Consider the following 13,632-nt stretch of genomic DNA (forward strand, 5'->3'; position numbering starts at 1 on the left):
TGGTTTCTCTGTATTTGTTCTGCTTGGGATCTGCTGAGGTTCTTGGTTCTGTGAGCTGATATTTTCCATCCGCTTTGGTAAGTCTTCGCCAGTAAGACCGCAACAATTTCTTCTGCCCTGCTGCCCCTCTTCTCTTCTTTCTGGGACACCATTCACATGCAGGTGGGGCTGTCTGAAGTGAGCCCAAACCCCTGTCAGAGGCTCAGTTTCCTTTGCCGTTGAGTCATATAATGAATTTATTCTCAATACTGTTTTTTTTTCATTTCTAGCATTTCCAAATAGTTCTTTGTTTCTAGTTTCAACTACTTTGTTGAAATCCCCCATCTCGTCATGCCTATTGCCTTGCTTTCCATGAGATCTTTTAAGATTTTTATATCACAGGTATTTTGTATCCCACTTTGACAATTTCAACTTCTAACCTATGTCTGGATCTGCTTCTACTGCTTCTTTTCTGTATTAACCATGAGACACATTTTCTTGCTTTTCCATAGGCTTGAATCCTTTTATTGCATGCTGCATATGACATAGGAAGGAAAAGTAGGATGCACACTAAATAATATTTACCTCCAAAAAGGGCAAGCCCCTTCCTCCATGGGCGGCTGAGCCCTTTGGACCTGAAAGTTGGCCTGGAACTGAGTAGCTCCGGTGTCTGATTCAGTTCTCACGGCTCCCAAAGGCACGAGGGCGCGGCTGGGACTGGCCCGGCAGCAGAGCCAGGTCTGCGCTGCCGAGGTCCCCGAGCTCTGCCTGGACTCCAAACCCGAGCTGACGGGTTCGAGTGCGGCGGGAGGCCTCCCCTGCTTCTTGCCCAGCTGGCGGCTGCCCCTTCCCTCTGCCTTCTGTCCTCTCTCTGCGCCCCTGGGGATTTCTTCCAGCCCTGTGCGCCTTGCGGAGCCCTCCCTGGACCCAGGGACAGCCCCGGGTGCCCTGAGGAGCTCCCACGAGCACTCCTCCCGGCCCCGCCTCGGTGGGCTCTCCCGGCCCCCGAGGGGGCTCCTGGGCAAGTTCAGGTGCTGCCGAAGACACACCTGGCGCTGCGCCTCCTCGGCCCACAGGCCGCCCTCGCAGCCTGTCCGCAGCCCAGCCGAGGCTCCTTGTCCTCCTCGTCACAGACCTGTCCTCCTCCTGCCCTGTCACCGGAGGTGGCCGCGCGTGGGGCTCTTCTCTCCTGGGTAAAGCTTGCCGCTCTCCCGAATCCATTCGTTTAGATTTCTTTGGACCCTCAGTGCTCTGATGGGTCTTAAAAATTGATGATTACTTGGGCTGAACCTGGCTTGTTTTGGTGGTTAGGGTAGAAACGGGTCTCTAGTCGCCCTGTACAAGTGACTCATGACCAGAAAGCCCCGGATAACTCCCTCTTAACAACTGACTGGTAGGAACTGAACATTCAAAAGATGAAGCCAGTTCAGGGAGCTGACGAAATAGAGGATGGCGAAGGTTTGTATTGTAGTCTAGCAGATGGGGGAGGGGGGAGGAGAGGTGGGGGGGGAAGGTCGGGGGGAAGATACGCTTTGGGCACGCAGCAAATGACATTTATTCTCAGAGAAAGGACAGCACCAAACTGTGCTGTTTTCTTTGGACAACATCCACACGCTCCTGTCTGAGACCAGTGGCTCTCACATTTTACTGTGTCCAGGTCGTCTGAGCATCTTGCTAAAATTCAGCTGCTCTCTCACCCGGTCCGGGGTTGGGCATGAGATTCTGTGCTTCTAACGAGCCCCCAGATCACGCCGGGGACCTGCGACCACCAAGGCCCGAGGGTCCTAACCCTGCAGTGTTAGGGAGCCAGAGCGGTGGGCCACAGTCGTGTGCACTGAGGCGAGTTCAATGAGACAGGAAAGATTTCAACTGAATTAATTAAGTAAAACCTACAGTCCAGAATGGCCAAGACGACGCAGCATGGGGTGTACGGGCACAGCAGGTGCAGAGAGAGAGGACATTTTGGGTTGAGGGAATCTGGGGAGAGGCGGGCCCGGGACCCCTCCCATGGGCCTCTGTGGCGGCGGGGGTGGCGTTTTCCATTTTGGGGGCTGGGGTCAGGGCCGGTTCACGCCAGCGGGAGCCAGGCCTCTGGCAGCCCTGCCTACGGCCCTGCGGGGAGGGAAGGCGGGAAGGGTGTGGGAGAGGGGCCCGCCCAGGAGCTGAGCCGTGGGAGCCAGAGGCGAGGCGTGGCGACCACGCCGCAGGAGCAGAGGGGGCTCCCCCCCGCCCCGCACCCCCACCCAAACCCTCACATCTCTGTCCCTTCCAGCGATCAAGTTCATTGGCTTGTTTTCATCAGAAGAGACTTACTGATTGGAATTTTATTTTTAAAAAAGGTTTTATTTATTTTTAGAGAGAGGAGAAGAGAGGGATAAAGAGAGGGAGAGAAACAGCGATGTGAGAGAGGGACAGCAACTGGCCATGCCTTGGACGGGCCCCGACTGGGGACGGGACCCGCAGCCCGGGCCTGGGCCCTGACCAGGGGCGAACCAGCGGCCTTTTCCCTTCGTGGGACGACGCCCAGCCCGCCGAGCCACACTGGTCAGGACACTGCTTGGAATGTTATGTCCCTGATGTTGGCTGTTGGTTCTGTGTGATCTACGGAACTCGTTCATGCGTCAGTTGGGGAGAGAATACGTTTTCCTTCACTTGCTGTGCCAGCGATGTAGCACCGATCTGAAACAAGGGCTCCAGACCACCTTGTTAGGAGGAAATCGTGAGAACGATTATCAACCAGCTGAAGGCGACGAAGCACTTTAACAAAACGTTACCAGACACGTGCAGAGGGGGGTCAAGTTTCGGTGACACCTGATTAAAGACAATTTAAGGAAGTGCAGCATTTATTAATCAGAAACATGCGCTGAGAGTTTTCTGTGTCCCAGACACAGGCCATGTGAACAAAGTTTCCTGATTATGCTCTCGTGGTACTTACAGTCCGGGGTGGCGGTTTTATTGCTTGGGAGCATGTGAGTGCCTTGAACTAGGCTAACTGATTACTGCATGTGATCCCTTAGGGTAACTGTTCAAAGAGTCAATAAGAATTATTCAACATGATCATTTCTTGGCATACAAACAAGGGCATTTTAACTGGAAAGCTCTCTTCTGAAGGACTTAACCCAAGTGTCTTCAGACATGGCGCGCACACTGCCTTTTCTAGAGCAAGGGCCCCTTTCTTGTCCTTAATGGTGAGGACCAGCTTGAGGCTGACTGCCAGCCGACTGCCACGGTTTTCCTGAGAGAGTCACGAAGATTGGGGATGGAGCAGTTAGGTTACGAGGCCCAAGAGAGTTGGGGGGTATGGGTGGTGGCTAGAACCCGTGCTTCAGTGCAGCGAGACCTACGCCACGAGAGCCTTGTGCAAGCCGCCGCGGGCCTCGGCTTGCTCTCCCGAGGATGGGCGAGGGCGCCCGCCGCCCCGCAGGGTTCCTGAGAGGCTCGAATTCCATCAGGTGTTAGAAATAGTTGTCACAGAGCCTGGCGCACAGTAATGACTCAATTAATGTTTGTTACTACTATTTACTTTTATTCGTAGAAAGTCAGTAATTGCTTAGCATATCTGAGAATTCCCTCGCATTGATATGATTTGGACATTAATAGTAAAACCAGAATTTTCTTTGCAAAATGTCCTGAAGTGACCCCGGGTTCTCAGACTGCTGTGTTTTGTGTACAAAGTAACGATTGCCCTTTGGGACCTGCCACCAGGGGAACCATTTCCAGTCCAGAATCATTTGCCCAAAAAAAGGTAACATTGTGCTTATTTGTCTAACCCCAGCCCAATGAAGCTGTCTAATAACCTAACAGGCCTTTTTTGGTAAAAATAAATGAGGAAAATCTTAAGTTCTCGATTTTAAGTATATAAAAAGATAAATAGATTATTCTGAGGATTATTAATTAATGTTTATAAGAATTGTGACAACTGAAAAATATTAGACCCATTTTCTTAAAGTATCTCCTCTTAGAGTCTAAGAAAAGTGGAAATTTTTAGAATTAACCTGAATACACTCATTCCACAAAGAATCACGCAGCTCCAAGCTCCATGGAGGTGTTGAGAACTCTGTGGTTTTGTCTACATGGTGCTGAAACTTTTGAACAATTCCAACAGCTGGCTAGTATTTAAAAAAAATACTAAAATGAAATAATAGCTGTCTGACGGACAAGTCTGGCTAGCTAAGACATTGGGTCCGAGGGCCCGCTGTGCGTGTGGACTTTGCCTGGCCGTAACTTTCAGTAAAGTTTAGCAATAATAGGGATTTGTGATAACGCCAGCACAGAGAAGTAGACAAGCCGTGTTTGACCAAGCCCCGCGTCACAGCAGCCTGACGAATACAGCCCTGGATGCTGGCCGACCGACACTGTCAAACTCGCCCCTGCCCGTTCCGATTACACAATGAGGTTAACTCTTGGTTGTATCCGGGAGAGTATATGTTTGTTCACTCAACAAGGATTTGTTGAATGTCATATTATTCTGCTTGGGAGGCTTAGGCAAGAGAAATGTGTGTCCTCACGGTTTTGGAGGTTGGATATCCAAGGCCAGGAGCGAGCGCGGTGGGGTCTTGGCGAGAGCAGCTTCCCGGCTCGCAGAGGCGGCCTCCTCACTGGGTTCTTGCTGGCCGGGTGCGGGGGGCGGGGTGGGGGTGGGTGGGGCGGGGTGGGGGTGGGATGCGGGAGGGAGGGAAGAGAAGAGAGAGAGTGAGCTTGCTCTCCGGTGCCTCTTCTAAGGGCATGCATGCCATCGTGAGGGTCCCACCCCCGTGACCTCGTCTGACACCAGTTACCTTCCAAAGACCCCCACCTCTAAATACCATCACATTGGGGTTAGGGCTTCGACATGCGGATTTGGGGGGGCCACTGGTTCCTTCACAGGGAGTACCTTTCTGTTTCCCTACCCTCCTGGAGGGGGGGAGAGGGACGATGAATGAGTAAACCGGTAAAATCAACCCCTGAGCTGGCTGAGTGCCTTCGAGGGCCCGAACAAGGCACCAGGAGGGAAAGCCACGGGGTGAGGGATGAGGAGGCCCCCGCCCCCGCCCCCCAAGGGCGGAGCATTTAAGGATGAGGCTGAAGGAGCCGGAGGGCGCCAGCCACCGAAGATGGGCCAGGAGGAGGGCCGTTGGTGGAGGGGACCAGGAGGGCGGAGCCTGAGGGGGGAAGCGGCCGGACACGTTCTAGGACCAAGTCTAAGGCCATTTGAAGATCATGACCGAGGGGCAGGGACACAGACGAGGCCGCAGTGGAGGCCCAGGCGGCCCCGCTTTACCCGCAGGCTAGTTCGTGGTCACGCCGCGGAGTTTGCTGGTACTCCCTGCGCGAGTCCGCCTCGGCCGCCTTCGATCCCGCAGAAAGGCGGCACCACAGCGTCCCCAGTCCACTCTGCCCGCAGGAAGGCCCTTCGAAGCCGAGGCACCTCACCGCCTGGGGCGACTCGGGAAGACTCAGGGTGTGCGCCGCCGGCACCAGCTGGGTCACGTGGGGCCCGGTCGCTTGCCCGAGGGAGGCCTCGTTAGCGTCTGTGTGCAGCTCTTGGGGGCCCGGCGCCAGGCCACACAGCTTGGGGGAGGCCCCGGCACCGCCCTCCTGAGCTGGGAAGCAGAGGAGCCCCCACGCGGGGAAAACCCACACTGGTCTTCTCCTCCTCCAACCGAGACGCCCCGAGCCGAGCGGGCGTCGGGCGCAAGAGACCTTTCGAGCCGGCAGGGGAGCCGGGCTGCCTTGTCAGAGCCCCGAGGGGACGCCAGGGACGTCCCTCGAAGGAGACGGCGTTCGCGTGACGGGACTGTTGATGCGTCCGTGCTCCCCCAGCTCGACCGAGGGCTCAGGGCCGGACCCTGGGCCTCCTCCCCGAGAGACGGGCCGCGTCGCTCCCCGCGGCCACACGCCGCAGTCAGCGGCGCCCGATTGGACGCGCGGGCGGCATGGCCCGGGACGGCGGGGACCTCCGTGGTCCGCGCCCTGGGCGGGAGGCAGGGGTGGGACGCAGGACTGGGCACGTGGCGCGGGTCCTCCTCGGCCCAACCGCGGGACTACAGAGAGCATTCAGTGGTGACCGACCCCTGAACTGAAACGTGGAGTCATCACAGGAACACAGGTCTGACCCAGTGAGACGCAAATGCTGAAGACAGAAGGCGGGGCACACGGGCCTCCCAGGCCGCCGAGGCGCGGTGGCTGGCCCAGCCTTCGGGCGCGGGGGCGAGTCCCGGGTCCGGGTCCGGGTCCGGGCTCAGCGGGGCCGAGCGCGTGCCCAGCGACTGGCGCGACCCTGCGCACTCGGCCGCCGCGCCGCCCGACCCCTCCGCGCCGGCCTGGGGCGGGCGCGCGCCGTCACCAGGTGCTCGCGTGAGAGCCGGGTGAGGTTAATAGCCCAGCGAAGGGAGCTGTGTTTAGCATCGAGTGTTTCGGCGTGCCGTCTGACTGGGCACGGTTACCATGCCAGTGGGCTTTCAAAGCCGTGTCTTTTGCCACATTTATCGGGATTGGGTTTGCCTGGAAATTTTTTTACTTAAGGAAAAAAAAGGGCGAGGAGTCAGAGCGGCCCGACCTCCGGAGCACGTGCAGTGCGTCTGAGCTGGCGCCGTGGACCTTCCAGCGACCCCTTCAGGCCCGAGCAGCCGGAAGGAAGACAATGGGAGAGGGAGGAAGGCCAGCGGACAATGGCGGGCTCTCGAACAAACAGTTTGTTCCCAGGCTTGGCGCCCCGCCCGGACTTAGTCATTAGGTCTCCGATCAAACTGGGCCTGGCGCTGGGAGGGGCCTGGGTGAGGAACCCGAGCACAGGGGAAACGGGAGGCCGAGGCGGGCAGAGCCCCGCTGCGGAGGGAGGCCCGGGAGAGGGGCCGGTGGCTGCTGCCTCACCGCCGTCACCGCCGTCACCGCTGTCACCCCCGCCCCCGCCCCCTTCCATTCACGCGCAGGCGCGCACTCGCTCGTTCAGCTTCGGCAGAGCCAGCCAGGGTCCTGGGCAGGAGCAAATCCCGAGTCTCCGTTGTCTCGAAGGCTGAAGGCCGCATCCCTGAGGACTTCCTCCCCCGCCCCGCCCCGCCCGGCAGCGCCCAGGGGCAGCCTGCCCCGCCCCGGCCTTGGCCAGGGCTCCAGGGAAGGCCTCGCCCCCAGGGCAAGGCCAGGGAGGGCTCTGGGACCGCTCCACCACGTGGCAGAGGAGGCCCTGAAATGTTTGCTGTCATCTTCTCGACAATGACCCTCATAAATAGGGCAAGCGAGGAGTGGCCGCGGGACCGGCCTCGTTGTGGTCACGGAGGGGTTGTCCCAGGGGAGGCGCGGGGCGCACCCTGAAGCGGGGCCCTCACGCTCAGGGCTGCGCAAGCCGCGCCCGCAGGTGGGCGCTTCCTTCAGCGGGGCCCTGGGCCGCCTCGGCGCCCAGTCCAGCCCTGCCGTTAAGTCCTCCTTCCCTCCCTCCGCTCCTTCCGCAGGAACCCGCGGTCCGAGGCGCCGCGAAACATCGCTGGTCCCGCACAGGAAGGCCCCCCACCCCGCGGCTGGGCCCCCTGGTTTACGTGCCTGGCGGCCTATCCAGACTCGGCGAATTCCTGCAGTCGAGAAAGCCCACCGCCCTGCCTCAGCCTGCATTTCCCCATTTCCCAAAAGTGTTTGTTGGATTCTTTTTTTTTAAAGAAAGAGTTCTGAACGTCTCCTGGGCCATTCAGGGCAGGGGGTTAAGAACTAACCCAGACGGCTGCGACTGGGACTTAGTCATCAAACCCGTTCTTTGCTGAATGACGCCCTCCCACCTGGGCATGAGGGGAGGGCGAGGAGGTCTCCCCTGCCTCCTGACTCTCGGGGGTCAATCCATCCGTCCAGCCAGCGCGGACGAGGCACCTACTCTGCACTGGGAACAGGGAGGTGAGTGAGGCGGGGCTTCTAACCCCCAAGGGCTAAGGCGAAGGGGAGGGCCGCAAAAAAGGTCCAAATACAAACTGGAAATTGCCTCGACGGAGCAACGGGAATAGGAGGGGCTTTCTTTCCCTGGATGCCTCTTTCCACCCCGCCGGCAGCCCGCCCTACGGGACGGCACAGCTACCCAGCCTGCGCCTGGACGGCGGGCTGCAGACGCACGGGGTCCGGCCCGAGGGCCCCAGCAGGGCCGCCCCTCCCTGCCCCCGCTCACGGAGGTCAGGGCCACTTAGCTCTCAGTCCCCTCCCCGAGCTCCGCGCTGCTGTTGGCAAGCCCAACAGAAGCGCGTGGAGATGGGCCCTCCCTTGGAGGAAAAGTGGCTGCCGCCGGCCGGGAGGGTCGGCAGGGAGACGAGCACTGCGGCTGCCGGCCCCACGGGGTGCGCCTGAGGCCTCCTGGTTGGGGTCACGTTAGCGTCTTTGAGTTAGAGCGTCGTTCACGTGTTTCCCTCCTGTTTTCAGGACTGTAGGTATTTGAGACTGTGCGTTTCCCTCGGATCGTACTAATCCCTGCCATAAACCCTCACATACAGCACTTTCATTATCATTCGTTTTTAGAAATACTGCTGTCGTGGTTTATTTCCACCTTCATTTAAGTGTTGTCTAAGAGCGATGGTTTTAATTTTCACCTGTAAAGGCCTTTCAAATACCTTGTGGTTTTACTGTACCGTGGTAAGAATTATCCGCCCCTTCCCACGCCCCGCCCGTGGCCAAGCTCCTTAAGTCTCCCCCTTATTAAGGGCCCTTTCGCCGGGAAGAGACCTTGAGGACAGTGAGTTTTTATTTCCTGGGGTCTAGGGTCGCAGGTCCACGCCGGCCTAGTCGGTCAGTCATTTGTGGAAGGCTCCTGTTTCACATGAAAAACATTTGGTGTGTGCCGCCCGGTGAGTGGGCGTGCACTCTGTGATGTTTGCACAGCTACGAGGTCACCCGCTGACGGCGGGAGCCCTGCTGTCACGCGGCTCCTGATGGACGCGCGGGCGCACACCCACGCGCATCTGCAGCTCTGTCTGCATCTGTACCTATTAGATGCTAAAGCTACGGTTTCACACAGGGGGGTCCAATTCCAGTCCAACACCACACATTTGCGATCCATTCTTTCACAGAGAGAATCCACGTGGAAGATAAAATTTAATTTTGCAAACGTTGTGTCGTATCCACACACTAGAATCCTAGTAGTCAATGATAACAAGGAATGAGCTAATGCTCAACGCGGATTCAAGGATGAATCTGAAAAGATCGTGCTGAACAAAAGAATCGGGCGCACACTGTATGTTCTGTGCACACAATGTCCAAGGACAAGGACAAGGACCAGTGCTCTGGGGAGACAGAAATCAGAGGGCGGGGCTTCTGGGGGTGGCCGGAGGGCTGCCGGGAAGGAACGCGAGAGGACTAGGGGAGATGAAAATGTTCTAGATCTGTGCTGGGCAGCGGTTATACAGGCGTAGTCAATCATCGGAATTCGCCGAATGGAACACTTCAGATCTCTTCGTTTTGTTGTATGTAAATTATCCCTTAATAAAAAAAAGATATGAAATACGCAAAATAGCTCTTACACAAATGAAAAGATAATTAAGCTTCACTCATAAAGGAGAATGCAAATTAAAACTATACTGAGATCCTTTCATCAGTTTAAAGGGCAGAAATTCAAAAGCATGACAATACCCGCTGCCAGAGGGTGAGGAAATGATAATATCTAAAAACATCTAATTTTCTAAAAATAGCTGCATTTGCCCTTAGCCCTACCAAGCGCACCTCTGGGTGTTTATCCTGAATGTCAAGTCTAACACTAAATTTCCATATAGACTTGGGTCTATTTCTGCACTTCCTCTTTTTTTCCCCTGCTGGTCTATTTATGTTCCAATACCACACAGTTTTAACTCTAGATGTTTTATAGCGTGTTCTAATGCCTGTTACAGCTAGTCCTTTCCTCTTGCCCCTCTAAGTTTTTCTATATATTCTTGTGCGGTTTATTTTTAAAAATATATATGAAGTTTAAAATCAATTGGTCTCTCTCCAGGAACAAAGACTTTTTGGTATTTTTATTGGAATTACATTTGATAGTTCAGGGCGGGGTGGTATCTTTATGATTGGTCACGCCTTGCCAAAGCAGTGGCTGTCTTCCCAGGAAGAACACATTCATACATTGGAGAAATGCTCATACAAAATTTCCTCCTATGCCTTTTATACATTTCTTGTTAATACCTATTTTATCTTTCTTGTTGCGACTGTAAATGGGATTTTTGCTCTCATTATCCCTTTTAACTATTGATTTCTGTAAGTTAATTTTATGTCCTGCTATATTACTGAGTTATTTTATTGCTGAGTTAGTTTTATTACACCACTGGGGTTTTGCAGGTATACTATTATGTTATCTGAAAATATAGTTTTACTTCCGTTTTTTCCAATTCTTGTAACAAACTCCTTCCTTCTGAGTCATTCAATGGCTGGTATCTCGAAAACGGTGTTTAGTAGCAGAGATAGTTGGTACTCCTGCCAAGTGCCTGATTTTAGTGGGAATGTCTCTAGTGTTTTCCAATTAAACAGGAAGCTGGTTTTTGGACTTAGGTATTTTTTATGATGTTAAGGAAATATTTATCTTCCTATTTTATCTACTATTGGAATGAGCGTTAAATTGTTTCAAAGGCCTTTTCAGCATTTATTGAAACAGTTATGTAACTTCTTCCATTAATTAATATGGTGAATTATATTAATGTATTTCCTAATATCAAACCATTTTAGTATTCCTGATATAAATTTAATTTGATCATGAGATTGTACTGTTTGCTTGTTTTATTTTTATAATCAATATTCATAAGTGATCTTTAGGTTTTTGGGTGTGTTATATTTATTAGCTTTAAGTATAATGTTAGTCTTGCATTACACAAAATTTAAGTTCCTTTTCTTTATGCTCTGGAAAAATTCACTAGTATTGAGATTATTCACATTTTGAACGTTGGGTAGAATCTCCTTGCGAAACCAACTGAGTGGGATGATTTTTCAGGGGGTAGTTCTTTGAAATGTTCTTTAATACTTGTATGGAAATTTCTCTGCTTAAGCGTTTTCTCTCTATTGTGGTCAATTTTGCAAAATAGTATTTCTAGAAAATTATCCATTTCATCTAAGTTTCAAATTTATTTGTGTAGGATTGTGCAACGTGGTCTCTCATGATTTTTAAAATTTCTTTCATATTAAAACTTATTTCTCACTTTTCTTTTTTGTATATTTATGCCTTTTCCTTTGCCTTTTTGATTAGGTTAGCGGGTGTTCCATCTGCCCCCAAGGAACCTCCATTTGGATTATTAATTGGTTCTCTTATTTTTTCCCCCCACCAATTTCTGAGTTAGTATGTATTACTTCTTCCCTGAAGCCTTCTTGGTTGACTTGGTTGTGGCTGCATTAGCTTTTTTGAGTTGGAGTGTCATTCACGTGTTTTCCTTCCTCTGTTTTCACGACTCTAAATATTTAAGGCTGAGAGTCTCCCTCTGAACATGCTAATGGCTGCCATGAACCCTCTTATATGGCACTTTCATTATTATTAGTTTTTAGAAATATTGCTATTGTGGTTCTTATTTCCACTTTCACTTAAGTGTTTGTCTAAAAGAGATTGTTTTAATTTTCACCTGTAAAGGCCTTTAAAATATGTTGTAGTTTTATTGTACTGTGATAAAGAGTTATATTTTAAAGTACTTACCAAGTAAAATGTCCCCCACCCCACACAAAATAGTAAAGTGAAATTGGCTTGGGTCAGGTGCGCCGTGTTTCACGGGAGCGGCGCGCGGCCCTGGGCCGCGTCCCCGAGAGCGTGTTTTACACGTCTTGCTCATCCTTTCTAAAGGGTGGTATCGGTTGTTCTCATGAATGTCCTAGACCTACTTTCTTATCAATATAGGGATAGGATCTGATTAAAGCAGTCTGGATAAATCAAACCAGAGTGGTTCACTAGAATATCATCCTAAAATATTTACACGCTCAGGTTTCCCATGGTTCGATACTTTTACGAGAACTAAAAGTAACATTATGCGGCCTGCCCAGGTCAGCTGACAGCGCACGACACGGCCGCCCGGCTGAGCCCCTCGGCCCGCGGGCTCGTGAGCGACAGTCAGACGGCTGCCGTCTCGCGCCACGAAGTTTGGGGACGCTCTGATATCCAGCGACAAATTGTGAGATCTGCTGCCTGTGTTTTGTAAGCTTGAGGATTTCTCGGTTAAAATGTCTGTCTTCTTTTCTCCTCTCCCCCCTTGTAGTAAGCCCTGCTGAAACGGCCCTGACGGTCCCGGCCGCCGGAGCTCTCCAGCCCGGGCCGCGCTGCGGTGCCCAGCCCGGCGGGCGTCTCCCCGGCTTCAGCGCCCCGGCCCTGGCCGCGCCTGCGCACTGCCGCCTGCCCCTTCGTCCTGGAAACGCCTCCGTCTTCCCGGGCTGTCCGACCTTGTGGGGACTCCGGGCCACCCCGGAAGAGGAGTTGCCTTGGACCACGCATTAAATACATCGCGAGGACACAGTCACAGGAAACCCCTCATAATGCTTTAAGCAAATCTATGATTGTGTGTCAGCCTGTGCTCAGAGCCAGACGCCCGGACCCGTGGCCCGCACGTGGCAGTTCAGGCTCCCCGAGCCTCCCGGAGTCGCAGCGCGTGGATTCAGTTCTCTCCCGTCACTCCCAGGACGCTTCCCGTCCACTCCCCAGCACAAGTTTAGAATTTAGCATTCGTTATTTTCACTTTTAGCAAAGGAACTAGTTTTACTCTGGAAAATATTTAGTCAGAAGGGTGTGTGATTCCTTTTTCCATGACCTTTGTTTTTATAATGTGTGTGTAAAGGAGCTTAAGAAATATCTTCATCTGTTGTGCCTGACCCTTACAAGTGGTTTTTTTACCATGATAATTGATAGAAGGGAAACAAGTCTCCCAGGATTAAAGTTTTCCCATATCATACTTGTATGTGGGAAAGAGTCTTGTAAAAATTATTAATGTGAAACTAACCAGGGCCAATGAGCGCTATTATTTTTTTATTAGAAAACCAACTTCAAAATGAATGTTTAAATGCAAGCTTAACATAGTTAAAAGCGCAATTAAGCCTCATTTCTTGACACTTGAAAGCCCTTGTTACTTATTCATTGTATTTAATAAACGCTTCTCGAAGGCCTGCGCGGTGCCGGGCCCATGCCCGGGCTGCGGCCAGGGCACCGCCGACGCGAGGGAGCGCGCCGCGGGGCGCGCGGCGGGCGCCGACCGGAGGAGAGGACCGCTGCTGTGCCAGCGAGGCCAGAGACTCGGCCGGCCACGCGGAGGGCCCCCCGCCCCCGCCCCCGCCCAGTGAATGGAGGCGGGACCTGACGGGAGCGCCGGGGCCGCCTCCCGGACAGAGGGCCCAGCAGGAGCAAAGGCCCCAAGTTCCAGAAAGAGGGCGGCCACGGATGACACAGGCACAGGCAGGGGGGAGGGGGCGGGAGCCGGCCCGCGCAGGACCTGATGGGCCGCGGGGAGGAACCTGGACTCGGTTCTGAGTGGCGTGGGAAGGAGGTTCATGCCGAGCAGGGACGTGACCAGATGCGGTTCTCTGCTTTGGAAAGCCGGCGATGCGCCCCGGCCGGTGTGGCTCGGCAGGTCGGAGCGTTGTCCTGTAAACCGGAAGGCTGCGCGGTCGATGCCTGGTCAGGGCACATGCTCAGGCTGTGGGCTCCGTCCTCGGCTGGGGCGCACAGAAGGCCGCCAGTCAATGTTTCTCTCCCTCTCTCTCCCTCCC

The sequence above is a fragment of the Pteronotus mesoamericanus genome, unplaced genomic scaffold, assembly GCF_021234165.1.
Source record: "Pteronotus mesoamericanus isolate MK-2021 breed Mesoamerican mustached bat unplaced genomic scaffold, CSHL_Meso_final scaffold_533, whole genome shotgun sequence".
In the NCBI taxonomy this organism is placed as follows: domain Eukaryota; kingdom Metazoa; phylum Chordata; class Mammalia; order Chiroptera; family Mormoopidae; genus Pteronotus; species Pteronotus mesoamericanus.